Source organism: Schistocerca gregaria, chromosome 3, assembly GCF_023897955.1.
Source record: "Schistocerca gregaria isolate iqSchGreg1 chromosome 3, iqSchGreg1.2, whole genome shotgun sequence".
In the NCBI taxonomy this organism is placed as follows: domain Eukaryota; kingdom Metazoa; phylum Arthropoda; class Insecta; order Orthoptera; family Acrididae; genus Schistocerca; species Schistocerca gregaria.
In genome coordinates this window covers 538,497,124-538,511,613 of record NC_064922.1, presented here as the reverse complement: position 1 = coordinate 538,511,613, position 14,490 = coordinate 538,497,124, and the positions used below count along the sequence as shown (strand labels likewise).

General features: G+C 40.1%; 1 protein-coding gene across 2 annotated transcripts in view; it reads right to left on the bottom strand.

The window, feature by feature from the left end:
• LOC126354444 (1-phosphatidylinositol 3-phosphate 5-kinase-like) overlaps positions 1-14,490 on the bottom strand; it is a 294,219-nt gene that overhangs the window by 182,578 nt on the left and 97,151 nt on the right. The gene's annotated exons all lie outside the window — the stretch shown is intronic.

The following is a 14,490-nucleotide window of genomic DNA, read 5'->3' as shown; positions in this document are numbered from 1 at the left end:
AGAGACCCACTATCTTGCTCCATCATCACTGGAAAAATTACCACTGTGAAATGAAACATCATGAAATCAGACTGAAACAGCCAAATGATTTCAGTTCATTTTTTCTGCCAGATTCTTTTATGAAATCTACACTGGAATCTCTACAAACTACTTTCTGTTTTTGTCTGACATAGCTCCATAATGCATCTAGATTTCTCATAAATAGCAGAATATTTCTAGAGGGAATCAGCAGACTGTTACAATTACAAGAGGAGTATTCTGCAGTAACAACTCTCACGCACAAGCATCCAGCTTTGGATCTACACAAAAAATGCTTGTTTCAACATTTTTGACTTTGTGTCCAACTTTTACACATGTTACAACTCCTCCTTTTTCCATGTACATTCTACTGAAAATGATGCTATCTATAATCCCTTGAATTTATCTTTTCATCCCTATGGTTATACGGCATTCGGAGAGGCAAAGAACATCTATAACTTCAAAACATTTCAAACCTTCAGGATACACAAGAAGCTAATCTACCTTCTTTTTCAGCCCACTAATGTTGTGAACGAAACAATTTTCCTTTTCTGGAAACTATTACACATATTATTGGTCCTTTTCTGCTCTAATTTCTTCCAAGACTGTCTGTCTACAACTTGACTCAAACTTAAAAGATGTGCCCCTCTGACTCCTGTAGTCACAAGGATTTGGTCTTGTGAGCCTCCTTAAAGTTTCTTCATAATGTTCAGCATATCTGTCCTTGCCACTCCTATTGAGGTGCAGGTCAAGAAATGCTTATCTCCATCCCCCAACTGAAGCAACAGGTGCACCACTGATATGTGACTTTGTTTCTGTCAACAGCAACCCTCTCAGCTCTGACAGCTGTGTTAACCCTAGACTGATCATGTGCTCCAGGACTTCCACAAACCCCACACAAAGTCTGCAGCTCATGGTTGTGCGGTAGCGTTCTCGCTTCCCACGCCCGGGTTCCTGGGTTCGATTCCCGGCGGGGTTAGGGATTTTCTCAGCCTCGTGATGACTAGGTGTTGTGTGATATCCTTAGGTTAGTTAGGTTTAAGTAGTTCTAAGTTCTAGCGGACTGATGACCATAGATGTTAAGTCCCATAGTGCTATTTTCTTCAGGTCTCCTTTAATTGCTAACCATGCTGTTTCCTGTTGCTCCTAATATAAGTATCTGACTTTGTTCATCTAAGTCTCTGCACAAGGTACCTACGTTCCCTGTCACCTGGATAACCTTGGCACTATGATTCACGACACTTGTGAGCTGGTATTCTACATCTAGCTTTTCCTGATGCTCTTATCCATTGATACTATTTTTCAACTTTGGGTACCCTACCAAGAGGTCGATTCTAATTCATTGTAATAGCACTGCTGTAGCTGGGGTTGGTACCAGATACTCTGTAGGTAATTGCTGCACATACTTCTGTCATTGGCATTCCTTGCAGTGGCTCACATAGATCTTTAGAAGCTTGACCACTGTTAGCTCAACTGATTCTATCTGTCTAGAGTATTCATGGATCCCAGATGACCAGATGTACAATTGGTATGGAAATACCTCAGGATAGCTGGATGCAGATGAGCAGGGGTGACGGGCACCCATTCCCACCCTGCTGGATCAAAGTTCTTCTTACATATGTTCTATTTTTATTAACTGGAATTCTTCTTTGGTTGGTTTCACCTCCTTCAAGGCTTCCACGGCTTTCTGCAGTGCTGTATCCTCTCTGCTTGGCAGCAATGATATTTAGTGCTATGACAACAGATTTCATCCAAACTGCTGAGTTCTGCCAAGGGATTCCTTGAATAGCAGTTGACATCCTTGTGTTTTGGTCTTCCTTTGTTTAACACTGTGACAATGTACTCTGAAGCCCCAGTGCTGGTGGCACTAGTAGATCCAACTGATCCTTCAAGCTGGTCAGATATAATAGAGAATGGTGATGCAACACAAACATGAATGGTTCGCCAAATAATTATGGATGGAAGCTATCACTTTTTAAGCCTCTTACTGAATTTGCACCAGAACTGTACCTACACCATAATCACTAGCACCGGTGTGAAGTTCTGTCTCACATTCTGGTCATACAATGCTAGGAATGGAGAAGATGTTAGCATCTGCTTAAGGACAAGGAAAGATCTCTATTTCATGTTCCAGTAGTTACTTCATGGGTCATGCCTCAGTACATAACTCCATTATGAATTGCTGCCAGTACTACCATATTCCAAGAAAATTTCTCACATCACGAATGTGCCCATGAGTCAGAAAATCTGTGGCTGCTCTTATTTTTCCTGTATCAGAAAGACTCCACTGCCATTCACTAGATGCCCTAAAATTTTTATTTCTTAGGTGGCGATGAGACACTTTTCTGGTTTCAGATGGAGGCTGCAGTCTGAACACACTTCAACGTAGTTGTCTGGTAACTTAGATGTTCTTAAAATGTCTTCAAAAATTGACAATGTCATCCAGATAGCAAAGGCATGTCATCCATTTAAGACAGAGAAGCAGGTTGCCTAACATACATTCAAAAATGACTGGAGAGTTATACAGTCCAAACTGCAAAACTTTGAACCCATAGAGACTGACAGGTGTTATGAATTAACTGGCTTAATTCCTATGGCCTCTATAGGGCATAGGTCATCCAAGAGAACTCACCATCCACCTCTGTCTTTAGAATTTTCCATCAATTCCACCCGGTATTACCACCTCTCCTCACTTCCCCTTCCACTATCCCTCTTCATGTACCTCTAGGTCTGTCCCTCTTGCTTGTTCCTTGGGGATTCCATTCCATCTTCTTCATGACTGCTCCATCTGGGACTTTCTTTCACAAATCTGTTCTTCTACAGATATCTGGTTTGTTTCTCTCCAGAGATCCTCGTTACTTATTTTTTCTGGTCACCATATATTCAGTATGTAGTCTTGTCTAATTCCCAAGGTTTACTGGTAATTAGAAAGACCGCTTTCATTTTTGAATTAAAAAACAAATTTTACTTTTGCATGTGTTGTTTCTTTTCTCCTTATTGGTTGCAGCTATAAGAAGCCAGCATTGACTTTTGTTTATGTGGGTCTTCACATTATCTCTGGCTCCACCGCCTTCTATCACCAGGGATGAATCAACACTGACACTCCCATGTTCTCAGAATTTATTCTGATTTCCTTTGTTTTACCTATATTTATCTTGAGATCAGCAATCTCTGCCCTTTTTTGTGAGTTTAATTTAGAATTCATAAATGTCACCCTTTGAGCAAATGAAACTATGCTGTCTGCAAAATTTTGATCCTCCAGACATTCAATGATTCCCCATTGGATTCCTCATCTCCTGCCTGATGTGCACCCATAACTGAGTCAAGGACAAGTAGAAAAAGTGCTGGTGACAAAATAGAACCCTGTCGGACTACCGGTGTTACTTCTATTGGCCCTGTGAGAGTTCCCTTGTGGAACACACAACATTTGCAGTCATGCTACAGATTGCAGTCATCATACAGATCTGAGTTGTGTTTAGTGGCTGCAGCATAAGGCCAAATTCATTACGCCTGGCATGTTCAACTGATGGCAGAGATTAGTGCTAAAAATCAAAACACACTTTCCTTCTTCAACATCCTCTATTACCTCCTGAAGTATACAGTTGACATTCATGACTGTTCTCTCTTGTTTACTTAGCTCAACAGTTCTGGTTGCAAAAAGTGCAGTAACTCTTCTCTCATTACCTGGCATATGAGATAGGTGAGGTTGCAGTGGTCTTCCACAACTACCGTAGGGAGTACATTTGGGAGTAGGTCACACTTATTTTGCCTGTATGTTTTCTGTCACATTTCTTTGCTACACTAGCCAGCTCCTGCAATATTCAGATTCACAATGTGGCAGAGTGACAAAGCCATCTGTATGTAGGATTTCATCATTGCTCCATGATGTTGGGCCCTGTTCTTCAATTGTTTTACCACTAAGCAGACTTGTTGTTCATTGTTATCAAACATTTTATTTATTTTGTCCTAGAATTGGTCCCAGATGTCGAGCTTTCCTTCACTGTTCTTGAACCACTGCTGGGCTGTGTCATCAGCAAAAGTACACATTTGCCAAATACATCATTTCATTCCATCTGTTGTATACGTATTTGGCAAATCTGTTTTATTCCTATCAGCCATTTCATTGGATCTTGACCAGTATCCCTGGAATACGCTGATGGGTGCCTGATTGCAGCCGACTTTCTTGCTGGTTTTGAAAGTCATTGTTATCCTCAAAATATGGTCCTTGGGAATGAACTGCATGTATTCTGGTTCCTGTCCATGTAGGTGCATGGCTTCTACACTGCCTAATTGGAGCCAGAGCGATGTAGATTTTCTGAAGTGCCCAGCATCTCCACCAAACAATACCAAGTCATAATCACACTCAAATCCAAATCCAAAAGCAGGCTCATCAATGAAGTACAAAACTTAGCTCAGAAAGCAAATTTATTACGAACACCAATGTACAGCTAATGGAGAGTGCTGTTATTTATGCAGACAGAATAGTCCAGAGCATACAAATAAAGAAATTTTGAAAGCCTTCCAGAAATGACTAACACTAAATAATAAATAGGTGATACTGGTCAGATTTGAACTGGCGATCTGCAGTACACTAGGCAGTGATGCTAACCTCTATGTTATGCAATGCGTTCGCCCATGTTCTAGCAGTAATCAGCATTTCATCTGAAATTTTTATAGTTAAATTAAAAGGAAGGTCAGTGTTGGCCATAATATTGAAGTTTTATTGATAGCAGTATCGATTTTCCATCACATAGTGATCATCCTCAGTGCTGTGGTGAACAAATTAAACTCAGACACTGGTATCAAGTTATCAATAACCAAAACTGAGAAGTGATCACAATAAAGTTATTGATGACACCTCGGTTTTAACTGAAAATGACAATTTAGAACAAATTCATGATACTGTGGAAAATATAATGGGAAACATAGGATTATGGTTTCAGCAAAATGGATTAAAACTCCATGTCACAAAAACACAATTAGTGCAGTTCAGTGCTAAATTGTCATCAGCATCTCCCATAAAAATCGTGCACAGGGATCAGGAAATGACTGAAGTAAGTTATGTAAAATTTCCAGGTCTAAATCTTGACAAAAATTTAAATTGGAAGGCACATGTAGACTTCTTATCAAACAAACTAAACAGCCATACTTATGTGATGAATGTCTGATCTGGTTCCACCTTTATGCACACCACGAAGATAGTCTACCACAGCTAGTTTGAGACTATAATTCGACTAGGAATAATTTTCTGGGGAAACTCTACGAACAGCCCGAGATTACTTACACTTCAAAAGAGAATAATAAGAAACATGTGTTTAGTCCAAAAAAGAACATCATGTCACCCATTATTTATAAAATTAAAATACTAAACATTCCTTCTCTGTACATCTACGAAATTTTAATTTTCATCTATAAAAATCAAAACTCACTTGACAATTTTAATTTCAACCACAATTACAGTACTCGTCGCAGAAAAAGTTTCAAACTTACCTCTCATAATTTAAAACTTTATGCTCAAACACCACTGTACATGGAATTAAAAATTTACAATAAATGTAAATAACACAAATCTGTTAAATATGGAGTTTGGCAATTTGAAAAGAAAAGAAACAATACAGATTATGTATTGTATAATAAATTGTTAATATATTGTATAAATTATATTGCAAGCTGCAAAATGACAGTAAGTGTTATACATGTTATTGTTAAATTTTTCATGCGTGAAAATACAGAAATTCTTGCTAAAATATGTTAACTATTATAACCTTATTTTTTAAAAGTAATTTGATGTGTCTTCAGTACAAAAATCTTTGATTTGTAACTGTACATTATGAGATGAATAAACTAGATTCTACACGCCAAACTTCATGCACCAGATTTCATGGCAATATTACATGGCAGCAACACTACACGTACAGAGTAGATCAGATTTAGGAAGGGCTTATCCTTTACTGCTGTTAAATAAACTTCCTCAGCTACTGTTTGTCCTATATCACTCTGTGATTCACTATTGAGGTCAATAAATCAGGGTGCAGGGCCACCAAAACATAATGTCTTTTGGAGCAGTTTGAAGTACAACTACTTCCCTAGGATGGAGAAGAAGGTTCATTTGTGCTCAATCATGATGTTATCATAACCCTATGTATTGTAATTAGAAATGAATGTGGTTAAAATATCTGAAACATCAAAAAGAGGTAAAATACAATATTGATTATTATTCCACTGCCTCTTCCCTCATCTCTCATTTTCATCTGCACAATCACACTGTTACACAACTTTTAAGATACTGTAAATCTGATCTTAACTTATAAAATTTTCTGTTAAAACATAAATAATACAAGTAGGAGGCTAAACTAATGACAAAGGGCTATATCACTGGCTGATCACTTCCACAAAATATAGATGAGCCAGCACTCTGATACCACATAAAAAACGCCCTCCTAATATTTTTGGGATCAAATCAGGCATTTCACACAATCTTAAAATATCACATGAATCACATTTTCACCTAAAATAGATTGTAAATCTGCAAGTAAATTAGACACAGCACTCTTTTCTGAACATAACTACTGTGAGCTGTACACCACATACTGGAGGGTCCCTCTCACTGGAATAAGAGCCATTCTTCTTCCAAACGTTTTGTACCTCACCAGCAAGGTGACAGTGTGTGGAGTGGCAGTACACTGAACCACATTTCATTACACACCTCCTTGGCTGCTAAATCTGCCAACTTGTTTCCAGGAATTCCCCTGTGCCCTTGTACCCAGAAAATGTGGCCTTCATGCTCGCCCTCTGTAGGTGAAGCAGAGCATCCTGGATACTCTGGACTACTACATCTGTTGGGCACAAGCATTGTGGAGAGTGAAGTGCTCCCAGGGATTTTGAAAAGATTGGGAATTTGGCCATTTGAACACATCTCACCTGTTTCAGTGTCCTGAAGATTGGGTACAATTCTGCATCATACACAGTGCATTCTTTAGGTAGTAGGATCTTGAGGACACAATCGGGGAAAATGACAGAGCTGCTAAGCTGGTCCCCATGCTTACACCCATCTGTGAATACAGCTATGTAGTCACACAGCTTATTTAAAATTTCGTAACACATTCTATTAAACAAATAAGCACGAATCACCTCTCTTATGAAGGAATCTATTTCAGTTTATTTTATTTTAATTTTTTAAAGCATGTGTACTAAATTTCTCTTGCAGTTGTAAGGTTAATTTCTCCGCCAACAACAGCATGAAGAAAAATTTAGTACACATGTTAAAAACTGAAGTATATCCATTTACAAACTAAGGCAGCTACACACTGTAACAGTTTTCCTAACTATTGTACAGGGCAAACTGGAAGGGCTATTAAAGTCAGGTGTAAGAAGAAAGAAATGTGGCAACATAAATAATTTTTCTTTTGTACAGCAAAGTCTCCTAGTCTCCATGGTGTGTGTTAGAGAAGAAGCTCATGTTCAGCAAAAGTGGAACTGTACACATTTTCCCCATCTTTACTTTGCAGATGATCTTTATAACTTACTTTTAAAGGTTTCTAGTCTGACCTATGTAATAGTTCGTGCAATCATTATGTCTAATTTTATAATCACCAAAATTAACAAAACAACAATATTTGATAATATTATGTAATTGGAAGGCAATATATCTACTCACCAAGCAGTGGCAGGTGCAAGAAGGTTATAATTAGATAAGCTTTCTGAGCCAGTGGCACCTTCTTTAGGCAAAACATATACTATCAAAGGGAGAGCCATCTGTGAAATGACAACATATACCAGATGTTATGTAAACACTGTTCGGCCTTTTACATTGGCATTACTACCACCAAATGATCAGTTAGAATGAATGGCCATAAGCAGAGGGCGTATACTGGCAACACCAATATCCTGTTGCAGAGCATGAACATGACAACTGTGATTTCGGTGCCTGTTTCACCACATGCACCATTTGGATTCTTCCCCCAGACACCAGCTTCTCGAACTCAACAGGTGGGAACTAGTGCTACAACATGTCGTTAGTTCTCAGCATCCACCTTGCCTAAATTTACATTAATTTCTTTTGTCTTAGCATGTCTACTCCTTTATTCACTCCATTTTAGTTTTCTATATCTTTCATTTCTTACCTTTCCCCCTCCCACTTCTATTACATACAATGCACTTAGCTTTTCACTATTATTAATTTATGCTTGGTGTTTAAGCAATAATCTTTGTCTTGCATATTACCCTGTCTTTCACCATTAAGCTCTCAGGTTTTTCAAATCTCATCCGATGCAGTCCCCAACAATCAGTCTTTCCTTCTCATCCCATGCGATAAGTCTCCCCTGACCCGCAGTTCTGGGTAACTTTCCCAAAATCCACCCATTTTCCTGGACTTTTCCAGTTATTTTCATTCAATCTCTTCCTTCACCTTCAACCCTGCTGCCTGAAGGAGGAGCCACTGGCTCTGAAAGCTTGCTTAATTATGACCCTTTTTTATGTGCGTTCTGCTGCCACTTGGTGAGTAAGGGTTTATATCTATCCAATTAAACGATAAAGTTAGTGAAACAATTTTGTGTCCTGATTGTATTGGTTGGACTTACTGCTCTCACTTCCCGTCTTCATACCACTTTTGTCTGCATTTGAGCAATCAACAGTAGTTTGTTTCTTTACAATATGATTCTTAGCCCAAGCGTTGCGTACGTGATGCTAGTGCAATAGCTCATGTTGTTAAAGCACTACTTAATGATGACCATTTTGTTGTGAATGTTTTTAATATTAAGGAGGTGAAATTTTACATTTTAGTAATGCATTTTGGCCATATCTCAACATGCCTCCATTACAACATGTAACCCAGTTAGTTTGAATAATTTTTGTATTTGTAATGAGTTGTTATTGTTCCTGTATGTATTTAACTTAACATGTATTCACTGTAAATCTGTTTAGGTTGCCACTCTTTTCCTTTTGAAGATGACATTTTTATAAACATTGAAACCGTGGTCAAGATGTTTAAATAAACCCTTCACTTTGCAATTGACTGGCTGTTTATTATTTCTTGATGAAGGCAACCCATTAATTTCTGAACAAACATATCTCTTTGATGAACACATAATCATAACAGGTCTGAAATAGCAGGTGTTGAGACCACGTTTCACAGCCTGTGATTGTGAACCTGCTGGTGATCACTGAAGGAGTGACACCCACTACTATTCTCTGGCCCACCAGCGATGCATCCCCTTAGGGAGGGATTGTGTGGTGGGGAGGCGAGAAGGATATTTGAGTACTTAGTAACTCATAAATATATTTGTAGCTTGTATATAACAACTACTACTTGCAAGTTAGTAACCAACGAGTGGTATGTGTTATTTATGTATGCAACTACTCCCTCACCTAGTCCCTTTCTCCAATAAGGTTATCCCTGTAGTGGAGGGTACAGCACTTCAGCACTGAAGTGGCAATATGTTTAAAATGTGTTTCTGCAAATGCACAAACTGAGGACTTCCCTGTACTAGGAGTTTCAGCTTCTCTACATGTGTTTGGGATCCACTGTTTCTCTGTAGTATGGAAGCCATTTTATTAGGGGAGACGGGGGATCCAGCCATGATTCGGGGATTAGTTAGAAGTCTGTGGCATAGCCTCAGCCATTCTTCTCATCCCATAGTTGTCAAAGTGAAATCATTAGATTCATAAGATCGAATTAGATGTGCCAGCTCTTAAGCTTTGCAAACAATTTTCTTGTGTTTGACACTTCTATATCATTTTCACTGTCAGAGGAGATTTCAGAGTAACTGATATGGCACTGATAGTGCTTTCGTGTTAACTTGAGTATATGTCTTGAGAAGCTAGAAGTTCTGTAGAACACTGGATTGGGTATACAAGACCTCCCATTTAAATGGATGGATTCTGTCTTGACACACTTTGCAAGTGCTGTTTTATTAAATTAATACAGGCAACCTTTCTCGAACATTCATCGTCTACTCTAATCATCATTTTTTGCATGCAGACTTCTTGATCCTACTTTTATTTTACTGCTTCTTTTGGAATGTCTATAATATTCCTGCATGATACTACACCATCTTGGCTGCAGGTTAGCTGATTGGGGTTAAGAGACTAAACAACAAGGTCATCAGTCTGTTGATCTAGAGGCAATTCATCCAGAATTAATGAAGTCCACAAAGTACGTGTCTGAGGATGAAGGGACATAGGAGAGGTAAGAATGAGTCATTGAAGGCAATATTAATGCCATAGCTGAGAAAGAATTTATAGAAAACTGTATGGATAGGATTGGTACGTAGGTCAGAGCAGATGAAGGCTGTCCCAGGCTCCATTCAGTGGCAAGAAAGGCTCCACCCCACATCCAACCCCTGCAATCCCAAGGGCAAAAACAGTTACAGAACAAAGAATGTCTCCTAGTTGGCATATTCAGGACAGTAAAAGTGAGAAACTAAAAATGTAATGAAAATCGGTTGGACCGTCAGTAATAAGAAAAAATTATGTGAGAAATAGGTAAAGCAGCAAGTGCATGTCTGCGAGACAACGTACGGAGGGAGTTGCCCGACCCAAAGCCATCTTACATCTGCTCCAGTGTAGTCAAAGCATTAAATAGCGCCATATATTCAACAGAAAGCTACCTTGACAATGGAAAACAGTGTATGGCAGTAAAGGAGACAAGATGAAGTAAGAGAGGGGTGAAACAGGAAGCTGGCAAATGATGTAGGGTTAGGGGTCCCCAGAACAAGCATGCAGTGGGAGACGCCCCAACTCACCCACCCCATCCCTGCCTCAAAGGTGGCTTAAAACTTTACACCTGAAAATAAAAAGCACTTTCACAGAGGAAACAGAGAACCAGTTCAATCATCCACAAATCGTCTGCCAATACGTGAAGCAAAGAATTCAGAAGACTGTGCTTAGCATGGTGGGCCAGAAGTGGGATTCCACCAAGATCTGAACTACCATCTGTAATATTCCACAACTATAACGTGGGGAAGGCTCACTACGTAATACAAAACCATGGATTAGCCTGGTATGACCAATGTGGAAGTGACATATGACAGTGGATTCCTTCCAGGAGCAACAGGAGGAAGAGTACCATCCTGTGACAGTCTCCTAGGTAGTGTGGAATTTATTAGACAAGACAGTAGCCAACCAGATGTCATTCCATCTCAGAGTAATCAGGGATCTTATTTGCACCTGGAAACCTGCATCTGGTATTGGTAAAGTGAACAGTGGGTGAGTAATCATTCCTCTGGCCAAATGGTTGGTCTCTTCATTCCCTGGTATACCCTCATAACATGGGCCACAGAGAAAGACAAACAAGCAGTCAGTATGACAGAGCTCAGTGATAGGGTCATTAACAGCAGAGATCACAGGGTGACAAGAGTAAAATTGGTCAGTGCTCTGAAGAATGCTTATTAAGCAACTACACATTAAAATGTGGTAAAAGGAGACCCATTTAATAAAGAGAAGGGCTCTGTTAATGGCAATCAGTTCTGCCATAAAAACACTACACTTTCCTAGTAATGACTAGTGTTCCTGAATGGCAAAAGTTTAATAGCATGTCCTGTCTTAGCCATGGTTTTAGAATTGTGTGTTTAGAAGACAGCAGCACCCTGAAACTGCTAAAGAACTGAATGTGAAACAAATACTAACAAAGAGATAGAGGGGCTGGCCAGTACTTACCTCAGCTCAGTACAGCCAATAGATACACAAAAAACAACCAAAAATTTACGTTCCTAGCTTTCGGAATAAATGTTCCTTCATCAGGCAGGAGAGAGGGGAAAGAAAGGGAAGAAGGGAAAGTGGATTTAGTTACTCACAACCCAGGTTATGAAGCAACAGGGAATGGAAAACTGGGAGGGTAGCAAGGATGGAGGCATGGTTGTCAGAGGGAAGCCAAAGATATTCTACTGTAAGTACTGTGCAGGCTTCAAACCAAAGAGGATGCATACAAAAGTAAAGACGTATATAGTATAAAGATGTAGGATGAAAAGATGCATGAATGGCTAAAGAGGAAAGGGAAAGAGGAGAACACTGAAGAGTAAATGGGAGTGAGGTTGTTTAACGTAGGTTCAGTCCAGGGGAGTGGCGGGATGAAAGGATGTGTTGGAGTGCAAGTTCCCATCTCCGCAGTTCAGAGGGACTGGTGTTGGGTGGGAGAAGCCAAATGGCACATACGGTGCAGCAGGTTCCTAGGTCCCTAGAATTATGCTAGAGGACATTCTCCGCTACTGGGTATTGGCCATCTCCTAGGCGGACATGTCATTTATCAGCTGACATGCCTGCACTGCACAGCCTTTTACATTGGTATGACAACAACTAAACTGGCTGAGCGCATGAACGGACACAGACGAACTGTCCGCCTAGGAGATGTCCAATACCCAGTATCGGAGCATGCCCTCCAGCATAATTCTAGGGACCAAGGAACCTGCTACACCGTATGTGCCATTTGGCTTCTCCCACCCAACACCAGTCCCTCTGAACTGCGGAGATGGGAACTTTCACTCCAACACTTCCCTTCATCCCGCCACCCCCCTGGACTGAACCTACGTTAAACAACCTCACTCCCATTTACTCTTCAGTGTTCTCCTCTTTCCCTTTCCTCTTTAGCCATTCATGCATCTTTTCATCCTACATCTTTATACTATATACCTCTTTACTTCTGTATGCATCCTCTTTGGTTTGAAGCTGGCACAGTACTTACAGTAGAATATCTTTGGCTTCCCTCTGACAACCATGCCTCCATCCTTGCTACCCTCCCAGTTTTCCGTTCCCTGTTGCTTCATAACCTGGGTTGTGAGTAACTAAATCCACTTTCCCTTCTTCCCTTTCTTTCCTCTCTCTCCTCCCTGATGAAGGAACATTCATTCCGAAAGCTAGGAACATTAATTTGCGGTTGTTTTTGGTGTATCTATCAGCTGTACTGAGCTGAGGTAAGTACTGGCCAGCCCCTCTATCTCTTTGTTAGTATTTGTTTCACATCTTTAAACAAGATTTTCCATTAATTAAAGAACTGAATGTAACAGATGCCAAAAGGTTGTGGGGGGTGACAGAGACTTTAGGACCTAGAGGTCAATCGGTCCTAATATTTGACTTGGGCAACAACGAAGAGGGAGCAGAGGGGGAGGTACATGAGAAAACACATGACACTCATTCCAGGGAGGAGAGGCGGGGATCCTGGCAGAGGGCTCTCAGATGCACTGGAAATGGTCAAACAACTCTAGAGTGGGTATGAGGAGGCTGATGTCACTCATATGCAAAAAGAATGGGATGTGAGTGATGTTCAGGGAACTAACGACTGGGGATTGTATGGGACACCAAGAGTTGCTTCCATCCTAACTGAAGAGGTAAGATTCACATCCCAAGACATGTGGGCAATGAAGCAGAGAATGTTAAGCTTTTGCTTGCAACTATCTTGAGTTGATGAATATGAGGCAGCCAAGCCAGCTTCTTATCAAAATGGAATCCTAAGAAACATAGCTATGTAACAACTTCCAAGTGCTGGGTAAACAAGTAGAGTTCTGGATCAGGTGGTCCATTGTATGATGACAAAAATGCTTGACCCTAGTTTTTGCAGCAGAGAACTGGAAACCATGAGAAAGAGTCCACACAGTGGCAATCAGATGGTGCCTTGGAGCTGCCATTCAGGTGGGGCTAATGAGTGGAGCTGCACCAAATGCAAAAGTCATCAACGTACAGTGTAGGGGTGACCAGTGGCCCCTCAAAGCTCATTGGTGGTGATGAGGAAGAGCCTGAAGTAGGTAACACAAAAAAATAAAATGTTTATCTGCATTAACAATTGTATTGTTATATTCCATCCTGGATTTTCCATTGCTTGATTTTATCTGCATTAAAATTGATTGTAGTACCATGTTCTCGAGACAAAGCTATTTTCTTCCAATATTTCACATATTCCATGTCCACAGTCTCACTTTCTCAACTTAAATTGAATAAAAGAGTAAGATTTTTTAAGCAATCCACACAGTAATTCTATGTGTGAGAGGAATTTATCAGGCAAACTCTTCCATTAAGTTCCTGTCAACAAGGAATTCCCTTTCTCTAGCCATGAAACCTACAGAGGAAACTGGGTGTAAAATAATAATGCTTACTTTTCCATGCCCACATTTTAATGCACAAAACAAAGGATTGGTTGGTTGTTTGGGGAAGGAGACCAGACAGCGTGGTCATCGGTCTCATCAGATTAGGGAAGGATGGAGAAGGAAGTCGGCCGTGCCCTTTCAGAGGAACCATCCTGGCATTTGCCTGGAGTGATTTAGGGAAATCACGGAAAACCTAAATCAAGATGGCTGGATGCGGGATTGAACCGTCGTCCTCCTGAATGAACCGTCGTCCTCCTGAATGCGAGTCCAGTGATAAAACATAGGAAAATGAATTATTGCACATGGAGCTGATGACAACTCAGTGTCTATGATGTCAGATCATGTAGTCTATATTGTATGGCATCAACACACTTCTTAATTTCTACGCAGAAGTATGCTT